This window comes from Amblyomma americanum, chromosome 1 (genome assembly GCF_052857255.1).
Source record: "Amblyomma americanum isolate KBUSLIRL-KWMA chromosome 1, ASM5285725v1, whole genome shotgun sequence".
Lineage (NCBI taxonomy): Eukaryota > Metazoa > Arthropoda > Arachnida > Ixodida > Ixodidae > Amblyomma > Amblyomma americanum.
In genome coordinates this window covers 102735220-102745469 of record NC_135497.1, presented here as the reverse complement: position 1 = coordinate 102745469, position 10250 = coordinate 102735220, and the positions used below count along the sequence as shown (strand labels likewise).

The following is a 10250-nucleotide window of genomic DNA, read 5'->3' as shown; positions in this document are numbered from 1 at the left end:
GACATGCCTGTAACGGCAGGCGTGACGATGATAGAAGGGACTCTGTCTCCAGGCCAAAATATAGCCTGGCTGCATAGTTTCGTTGCCAGTATGCGGCGATGGCGGCTATCGGCCACGCAATAGCCAGCTGTTCGAACAGAGCTGCGCACCACTTTCGGACGCAGACGAGCGCATCGCCAGCGATTTTTAAAATTTTTACAGGCAATCTCGCTGTGATGCCAACGTGCGTTCCCCCTTTCTAACATGCTGCAACTGCGCCCTCATCACCGGTTGTTACTGCTTGTGCGATGAAGCCTCCGGACAAGACTTGACTACATTTTCGGCAGTACATATTTTTTTCGGGGGAGGGGGGGGGGTGCATTTGATACCTCAATCTTCCAGTAATTCAGGCATCTCTTCCAGTCCCTTGAAGTCAGAATTAATATAGTGTTACTACCGATCACATTATTTTCAGTTTCTAGTCATGTGTTAATTGATAAATTTCATTTTTTCAATCATTTTACATGATCACATTACAGGTTGAACACTGCTATACTGTCTAATCAAGCAATACACATTTCTGCGGAAGTTAAATTTTTTAATACATGGTACTGTGTCAGTCCAGTTCATTTCATTTCTATTGCAAAGAGTGTACACTATTTTGAAGGAAGTAAGGCCAACATTTGTCAATTTATCTGACATTATTTTTTTTCATACTGAACAGATATTCGACATTCGAAGGCAGTTTTGCTTCATATTCATATTCTATTTTCACTAGAGAATTTCAGTATTCACACACCCCTACAAAAAAAAGATTCTCTCAGCAAAAGCAAGGCACACAACTGTTTGTGCAATCTCTCAAGTTTGGGTGATACCATTCAGAAAAAAATAGCTGAAAAAGCTAAAGTAATTGTAAAATATTTTTCACTGTAAGTGGCCATTTATATTTTATTTGCAGGTAGAAGAATGATTGTAAAATTGATAATTTTTTATTTTCTTTCATTTACAGTACTCTGTAAAAAACATTTTCATCCACTGCTACTATTTTGCAAAGAAGTTTATGGTGATAGTGCGCCATTCTGCTCGTTCTCTTTCCTGATAAATGACGCATATTTTCCTGGTCTCTTGCGGATTCGTTCCTTTTAAAGAGAGTCCTCAACTTAAACACTTAAATTGCGAAAAATCGTATTTTTGCATTAAACAGGTCTGACAACCCACACTCATGAAATGTATTTCGATGCTCCTGAAAGCTGGAACTGGAAAAGATACGTGTATTATTCACTGAATGCATTAGAGCATTACAGTTTCCTGTGAGGCTTCCTTGTGTTTCAAGAGGCAGCAGGTGCACAACACACTTTCTTATACCAGTTTTCATTGGGTGAACAGGAACACTTCTAATTGTGCTCAAAGTGCTCTCTCAAGTTGCTGCATTCCAATGGGCGAACAGGAACAGGATACCTGTGATCCAGTGGCAGAACAGGAGCAGTTTGGCTATGCCGAGAGCAGTAGAGAGCAGTTCGAGCTGCTCCCGCACGAGAAGTGAAGTGCGGAGGAAATCACGAGATACAAATGCGTCATATCCTTTTGTTCTGGTTGCGTTTTCTTCATTTCGTCAGCAATGACGGCAGCAAAGAGTTGTCAAATCGAGGATTTACTTGTTGAAATGGACGATGGCAGCAGTGATAGTTGCTTTGGCTCGAGTTCGGGCAGCTCTAGCAGCGATGAAGACAACGAAGTGTAGGTTAAAATGTTTGAAGAACCCTTCTCACTGCCGCAGAAAAGACCCGAAGTTGAGGCATATGTCAAGAAAACAGTGTCTGCCAATTCGGATGAAGAGGTGAGTAGTCCACATTCTAAGACTGAAAGATCATGAATGATCTGTTAAAGCACCTAATTAGTGAAAGCAGAATCTGTTTGGCCTCGATTTCCATGGCAGCGGTTCAATGCCAAACAGAAACGCGGAATAAACTTTCTGCACAAATTCGCGTCGTTTCAGCCAGCTGTGGCAGGGATGCTGGGAAGGCATGCCCCGTGATACACCTTCGCCTTTTCGCTGCTCTTGGAATGCATGGAACATTCCAATTGAGTAGCAAGAAGTCGCACTCTCGCTGTGCTACTGCTCTGCTCCTCACTGCTCGTTGCCTCTGCTCCTGTTCTGCCAGCGTAATTCGCCATCAGACTCCCCGAGAGGATGGAGTAATTATTTCATTGCATTTGACCTCCTTTCAAAAGTTTGCTCATGGGCTTTCATTCACATTCTTTGCTCCTCAATCAACTACATACAATTGCTGCAATGTAAGAGGATAAAATAAAAAGAGACATGCGTTGAATACCACAACGTGGCCTTTTTATTTCCTTTTTAAATAAAGTTAAGCAGTACTTACACCTTCCATATCATGCACAATAAGTGCATACACTGCATGACTTTGGTCTATGCACCATCTGTCACAAAAAATTAAATGTCACCTGCACTGGCCAAAGCAATGCCAGCCTTTCCTTTTTATGACACAAAGTACAACAATAGGCTCAGTGTTGGATACAACTAAAGCTTCAATCTTCTTATGTCCTCTTGACGGAAATCATTTCTGTAATTGCAAATGAAACAGGTGCTTCACTATTGCATAGTGGCAGTAAAGAAGCACATGAAGTACAAGTGGCATATTGCAACCAAACCTATGAATTATGTAAGTAAAATATAGAGGAATAAAGTGGAAAACAGGCTTTTTGCTTTGCATCAATTATATGAGCGTTGTGACCTGAAAAATGAGAGCTAATAAGATGTGCCGATGATAATTTGAATTGAATGGCCTAAAAGCAGTTTCGGCATTGAGCATCATGACAAATCCGTTTTTGGACCAATTTTTCATGAAATTCATCCCGGAAAAGCCAAACACCAGGCCAGTGTCAGCATAACAGCAGTTACAGCAATGAACTGAGTTTTTCTATAACTTGTTCCAATGGTACTGCTGCCACTAAGGGACAATATACCGGGTGTCCCAGCTAACTTGAGCCAAGGGTTAAAAAATCGCTTATTAGAGACAGGCGAGTGAAACCAGTTGCATATTGGTGGCAGCCATCTTGCGCACCACAGCCAATTTCCTGTTTCGCAAATAATTAATAATTTAATTGTTTAATTATCTAAATTAATAAATATTGACTTTAGATGACAAATTGCACTTGAAGAGTTGTCGAGCACCTTCCGAAACACCCATTCCACCATTTACGATAAGCAAATCCTCGCGTGCGTCTTTTTTTCCCAGCTCCAAAGAAAGTCCGCGAAATACAAAAGAAACCACGTGACTAACGCACTTGCGCGCCATGATCGTGCTGCTCTCAAGTGTGGTTTGAGCAAACGAAATCGTCTGCAGCCTTTACTCGACGGCCCCGAAGCAGCGGCAGGCCGATATGTTGGCGGTGGTTTCTTGTCTGAGTCAGCCAGTGGCACACATGACGGTGCGAGTTGCCGCCGCCAACGTATCGGCCTGCCGCTGCTGCGGGGCCGTCGAGTCAAGGCTGCAACGATTTCGTTCGCTCAAACCACGCTTGAGAGCAGCACGATTGGGCGCACAAGTACGTCAGTCACGTGGTTTCTTTTGTATTTTGCGGGCTTTCTTTAGAGCTGGGAAAGAAAGACGCATGTGAGGATTTCCTTATCGTAAATGGTGGAATGGGGGTTTCTGAAGCTGCTCGACAACTCTTCAAATGCAATTTGTCATCTAAAGTCAATATTTATTATTAAGATAATTAAACTTAATTAAATTATTAATTATTTGCAAAACAAAAAATTGCCTGTGGTGCGCAAGATGGCTGCCACCAATATGCAACTGGTTTCACTTGCCTGCCTCTAATAAGTGATCTTTTAACCCTTGGCTCTAGTTAGCTGAAACACACGGTATATTAGAGCTACATTTACACACTACCGGCACACTACAAGGAAGGAAAGGCTCACTGTAATATATACAGATGGAAGGACATAATCAGAATCGTCATCATCATCATCAGCCTGACTACACCCAGTGCAGGGCAAAGGTCTCTCCCATGTCTCTCCAATTAACCCTGTCCTTTGCCAGCTGTGCCCGCCCTATGCCTGCAAACTTCCTAATCTCGCCCACCCACCTAACCTTCTGCCGCTCCCTGCTATGCTTGCCTTCTCTTGGAATCCACTCCGTTACCCTTAAGGACCAGCGGTTATCCTGCTTTCGCAGTACATGCCCTGCCCAAGCCCATTTCTTCATCTTGATTTCGACTAGGATGTCATTAACACACGTATGTTCCCTCACCCACTCTGCCCGCTTCTGGTCTCTTTAGACAGTCAAATAAAACTCAAGAACGGAGCGGCAAACACCCATTAAAGAAGGCCATCCAGGCAATGGTGTATCATTGCATCAACCATCCCTTTTGGTAAAAACTTAAGAGTGACTTCAGGCTCCTGCCATGTTTTGTTGTCATGCCAGGCTTTCTGCCAGTTTGGTATAGCAAAGAAGCACTTAATTTTTAATGTCAGTACTACTCAAGATATTTCAGTGAAACACAGAATTTAAGTATTCAACTACTTCCCATTAAGCATGTCAGATTTCATTGCTCTACACCAAAAAATTAATTACACCTCCGAACACCGCATCCCCCCCTTCAGCCATGAGCTCAAAAGAGGGGCACCTCTGAAGGGGGTTAGATGTCATTAGTCTTAGTTTGCCAACTTTTCGAAGAAAATGTCAGTCATTTTCTGAGAAGACATCGTATTCAACGTCAAAGACTTGTGTAGTTATGGGATGCCACAGACTCGTGTAGTTAAGGGATGAGTGAGCAAGTTTTCAGTATGGAACAAGCAGCAGCAGCCTGAGCACATGTGGTACTTCTGTAGTAGTGGTGACACTTTCAATTAGGATCCTCATGACATCTCTTCTGAATCAAAATTTTGTTCACATGCTGCACCAGTTTCATCAACATGAAATAATGAGTGCTAAGCATAGACTGCTGGGCTAGTTGGTTCTCAATAAAACGATGTTTCTTAATGCAATAAGGAGTAGTACCAGTTTACCTCAGACTCAAGACCTGTCTCACTTCTGTGGGGGTAAGCCTCCAAGTCATTGGTCCAGCATTGGTTCCCCAAATATCCAGGATTTCAGAAACCTGAAATTCACAGCAGAATATTTAAGAGGGTGTCCTCTAGTAGAAAGTTTGAAGTAAGGATTTCAGAATGTGATGAATGCATACCCTATAAACGTGTGTAAGGGCCGCACCCGTGTATGGGCCACAGCCCGTTTTCCCCAAGGAAATATTTAAAATATTGGCAGTGGCTTAGCTCAGCTATGCCATGATATATGCAGCAAAAGCTAAGGCATAGCTTGGTTAGCCTTGGTTAATCTTGATTGCAAGTCAGGGTTAGTCTGGTTGTCTGGCTAGTTGTCACGTGATTTGCAATGCGGTTGGTCACATGACCAGTCACGTGGTTGGTGACGTGGTGTGGTGTGACCACGGAAGAAATGCGAGCATGGAGAAACTGCGAGTTCCTGGCCAATGTAGCTTTCGCTACAAAAAAAATAATATCCATGTAAGGGACGCACCTAAACTTTCCATGACGCAGACGGGAATAGCCTTCGAAACGCACGTGCCAGCTCCGGCTGCGAGCAATGGTGCGCTTGATCGCAGAGGCGACGCATGCACACAGGAGCTTCCAGGTGCCGCCCACAAATGGCACCCAAGGCCGTGGCTCATCATCATCATCGTCAGCTTCTTCCTCCGCCGCAAGCTCTCGCTATCCATATTGGCATCAGTATCACCAGCTCCAGCATTTTGTGGCTGTCAAAGGCACGGGAGTTGTGGTTTTCGCGTGCTGCTACCAAGCGCTGCAGTTTTAGCATGGTGAGCAAGTACCTTAATAGCTACACGGCTGGGTTTGCTGTCGAACATGGCAAGCGTGCGGCGGGCAGAAATTTGACGTGGTTGAGAAGTGCGTTCGACGATTGTGCAACCAAAAGGATGCATTGAGGGACACAAGCTGTAAAAAGCGGGCTTATCGAGGCAAGCCGTGCAAGTTTCCCGAACTGGAAGAAGAGCTGCTCTGCTATGTGACGGAAGTGCGGAACAACGGCTACACGTTGACAGCGGACATGCTGCGTGACTTCTTGTGGGATGAGCGTGCACCAGAGCACAGCACCAGCTCAGAGTCAGAATACTCCGCGAGTAAAGATTGAATGTAGAATAAATGCTGCTCATTCCCTGATTGGTGTGTTCTTTAAATTTTTTTTTTCGCACATCGCGTGTATGGACCGCACCCCCGAAAATTGGCCTGAAATCTAGAAAAAAAAAGTGCGGCCCTTACAAGCGTTTATACGGTATATACATAAAAAGTAAGCCTTCATGGTGTAACACTTATGTCGAGAAGTTTTTAATAAACAGTCCAGTTTCCAACAATCTTCAAAATTTTGTAAATGTTCTTCAGGAGTGTAGTAAGACATTAGGAAATGAGTGAAAGGTGCAAAAAGACATGGGAAAAGTGTTTCACTTAGCACTGCACCATGCAGACTGCTGATAATTCATGCAATCGCTCTGATTCAAGGTTTTTACAATTTCTGCTAATATTCCATGCACACAGTCTGTGACTGTAATGGGCAACATGACAGGTGCACTTTTTCTTTTTTCAGTTTTCTAATGAACAAGCAGTCTAGGAGTGGTGCAATAACAGAGTGCTCAATTCATATCATACTGATCCACTGATCTCTAACAAAAATGAGACTCTCACACTATGCACATTATTATGCTTTGTTCCTATCAAAACGCAGTCACAGGAGCCAGGTACTAAACACACTTGTGTATTTAGTAAGAAAATACTCAGCCACTGATCCACAGTAGCTATCTCTTAGCGTGATTCTGAAAAAACAAAAAAAAAAACAAAAAACCCGCGAAAATAGATGTTCTGCTCAGCGCAACAGGAACCGACTGAGCATATAAAGCAATGCAGCACTCCTATGCAGCATTTACAGGGGGCTGCAGATCTCCTTTGTTATTCAGTCTTCAAATGAAACCTTTGAATGTGGCATAGGAAGCTGCATTTCTGACAGTAGGCTTCACACTCCGACATGAATGTTTTAGGTTTAGGTTTATGGGGGTTTAACGTCCCAAAGCGACTCAGGCTATGAGAGCAGGCTATGAGGGATGCCGTAGTGAAGGGCTCCGGAAATTTCGACCACCTGGGGTTCTTTTACGTGCACTGACATCGCATAGCACACGGGCCTCTAGAATTTCGCCTCCATCGAAATGAAACTGCCGCTACTGGGATCGAACCTGCGCCTTTTGGGCCGGCAGCCGAGCGTCATAACCACTCAGCCACCGCGGCGGCTGACATGAATGTTTTTTGCATGCTTACGGTAGCCTCCTTGCTAAAGAATCTTGTGCAACTTTTGTATCAATATGTAAAATTAATAAAAACTTGAGAGAGAAACATTTAAACAGCCACAGATACATTTAAACAGCCAATTTGTATCTATCGCTCAATGATGGCATACCGCGGATACTGGATAAACAGAATAACAGGAAAATTTTATTAGACTGTATTCAATGTTAGCAGTGGTTTACGGCTATACCCTCTTGCTTGAGCGACGAAAAAGAAGCTGTAATGAAGTGACCTTACAGACACTTTTGCTTGGAGGAACAATAAAGCTAAACTTAAAGCTAAATTGTGGCAAACAGAAAACAGAGTGATTACATAATAGCTGCTGTGAGGTGACAATCTGCTATAGTATAATGCTGCAAGTACTGCCTAGAAGTTCTGTTGGAAGCTGATCAACGCCTGCTACAGTGGGTACTCTGCTCCTGCGCATGAGGTTTCACAATCGATCCCAGCTGTTGCAGCTGTATTTTCATGGCGGTGAGATATAAAAACACTCCTGTACTAATATTTCAGTGCATGTTAAAAAGTGCCATGTGATTTAGGCTTACCCAGAGCCCTCATCTCTGGCATGTTTCATAGCTCAAGTGTATACGTGGCATGTAAAAATCTATTGTCAGAAAGCTGACAAAACAAAATCTAAATGAAAGATTTGCAAAGGTAAGTGAGCTGAGTGAATCAACACAAAAACTTTTGCAGTCTACTCACCATTTCCATGTTCAAGAGAGTAGAAATCTGTGACACCCTGGAATATTTGTCTCTAATTGACCATGTAGTGACAGATGTCATGTAGCTAATCAGGTACCGCAGTTCCTTGTCAAACTGGAGGCCCCCAAGCTGCAAATAATTTTCAACAATAAGACATAACAATGGTCTTCTAAAATACATAATGCAAGCACAAAATACAGAATGAACAAAAGCAGACAGCGGAATGAAAAGAGGTGTGCGTTATAATATAAATGACGGAAGCCAACAGTCACCAAAACCAAGAACCATAGGGGATGTCTTTTTAAAAAAATAATTTTGTAGTTTTTATTAATGGGAGATTAATAAAAGCAGAAGAAAAAACAACCACATGCCGCCAGTGGCATCTGAACACATAACCTCCGAATTTTGCGTCCAGTTCTCTATCAACTGAGCTACTGCGGCAGCTGTCCAATCTTACGCTTTCGGGAACCTTGAGAATGTTCACTAGTGCGACCCTCGTCCATAGTGACGGACGTAGTACGTCCTGTATTGCCGCAAGTGTCACATAAGAACGTGGTCGAATGGTGAGGGAGGAAGCTGTGCGAAACCCTCTTATGCTACCTATAGCACCAAGACTGCCAGATTAGAGGCCCTTGATGAATTATTCAGCAGACAAGGGACTGGAAAGAGGTGCTTGTTATGACATGCATGACGGAACCCAACAGTCACTGTAACCAAGGAGCATAGGGGAAGTCTCTTTAGAATGAAGAAAAGGTCATTGCGTATTGTAAAGCTATACCAATTAATGGCAGTGTGCAGTGCATTTACGGTTGTAATGCCAAGAAAAATGAGGATGTGCAAAGCTAACATTTGCAGTGTGCAACTGCTGGAGACTTTGTGAGCAACTGTGCAATATGTTACCCTTTTTCACAATATGTTCATATATTACCTACTTTCCAGCCTAGGGCCATAAGACCTGCCATTGATTGACATATAAATTGTGCTTTACAACTGAAGCAATTCTTTCTTGTTCTATTTTGTTTCAAGTGTAATTTCCACTAGTGACTAAAAAAATGAACATGCATTGCAACAGTCTGCATCAAAGCCTTAGCAGCGTCGGTAAATGAGTAGATGTTGCACTGTGTTCGAGTTTTATAACTGCGTAGCTAGCAGCATAAGCATTTCACCCATCACAGGTATTTTCACATGCAACACCATCACTGAGCAATACCATGAGATATGGGCTCCAACACCAACTTGTCCAATATGCCACCAGAATTGTGCCACCAGAATCTAAATGACAAAGTCTGGCAAATATATTCTAGCATTTCTGGCTTCTCTGACTATTGGTACTTCTACCAGAAGAACTTAAAAGAATGCACAATGCCACAAATAAATAAAAGAAAAAGAAAATTGGAGGGGACACTTAAGCTCCGCCTTAAAGGGGCTCTGAAACGCCTTCCGAGGAGAGCACATTAACTCACTTAATCACTGCACTGTGTTGTCATGAAAACCAGAGCCAAATAATACTCTTCTACACGCAGCAGACGACCCACAATCACGCGTCAAAGTTGGCGAGCCCTTCCCGGTGACTTTTTCATACTCGCACCCTTCTCCGACCCCCGCATCTGCGTAGACAAGGTGAGAGGTGGCCATTGGTTAGATTCTTTGAGATGTCAGGAAGCTACCGCGGCCAATAAGCCTCTTATTTCCGGTGGGTCGGGAAGCTCCGCTCCCAGAGGGGGGTTGGCGAAGGAGTGCCTACCTTCCAGCGTGCAAGAAGTGACAAGAGGAGGAAAAGGCGCGAAGACGCTGAAATTCAAATTTTAACTACAGATAACTCAGCTTTACAAAGCGCATTTAAAAAAATCCTTGCTTGACACTATTCGTGAAGTGGCGTGCTTCAATATCCCTGGCATGCCGCAACTTTATTAGAGCCCCCTTCACAGCCCCTTTAAGGGTATGACACGAAAACTTTGATGGGTTAATGCTGATATATCTAGAATCCGTCATTCTCCCTTGAGATCTATGGGAATCTTCATACCACTCCTGACGCAGTGGCGCAGCAGTTAAGCAATGCGCTACTACCCTGCAATGGCAGGTGCTATCACTCGTAGGGCTTGCACAACCTAGGCTGCTCTTCCAGAGCAAACCAATAATTAATTTAACTACCACCTGCCACAGTGTTCAGTTTGCT

At 43.4% G+C, this 10250-nt stretch overlaps 1 pseudogene across 1 annotated transcript in view; it reads right to left on the bottom strand.

The window, feature by feature from the left end:
• Positions 1-2322: 2322 nt before the first annotated feature.
• The window catches only part of LOC144113369 (conserved oligomeric Golgi complex subunit 4-like), a 57636-nt pseudogene continuing 49708 nt past the window's right edge, over positions 2323-10250 (bottom strand). The window contains exons 12-14 of the transcript XR_013310750.1: positions 8075-8203; positions 5018-5109; positions 2323-2564 (exon numbers count right to left, since the gene is read on the bottom strand). The product of XR_013310750.1 is annotated as a conserved oligomeric Golgi complex subunit 4-like (transcript). The remainder of the gene's footprint in view (positions 2565-5017; positions 5110-8074; positions 8204-10250) is intronic.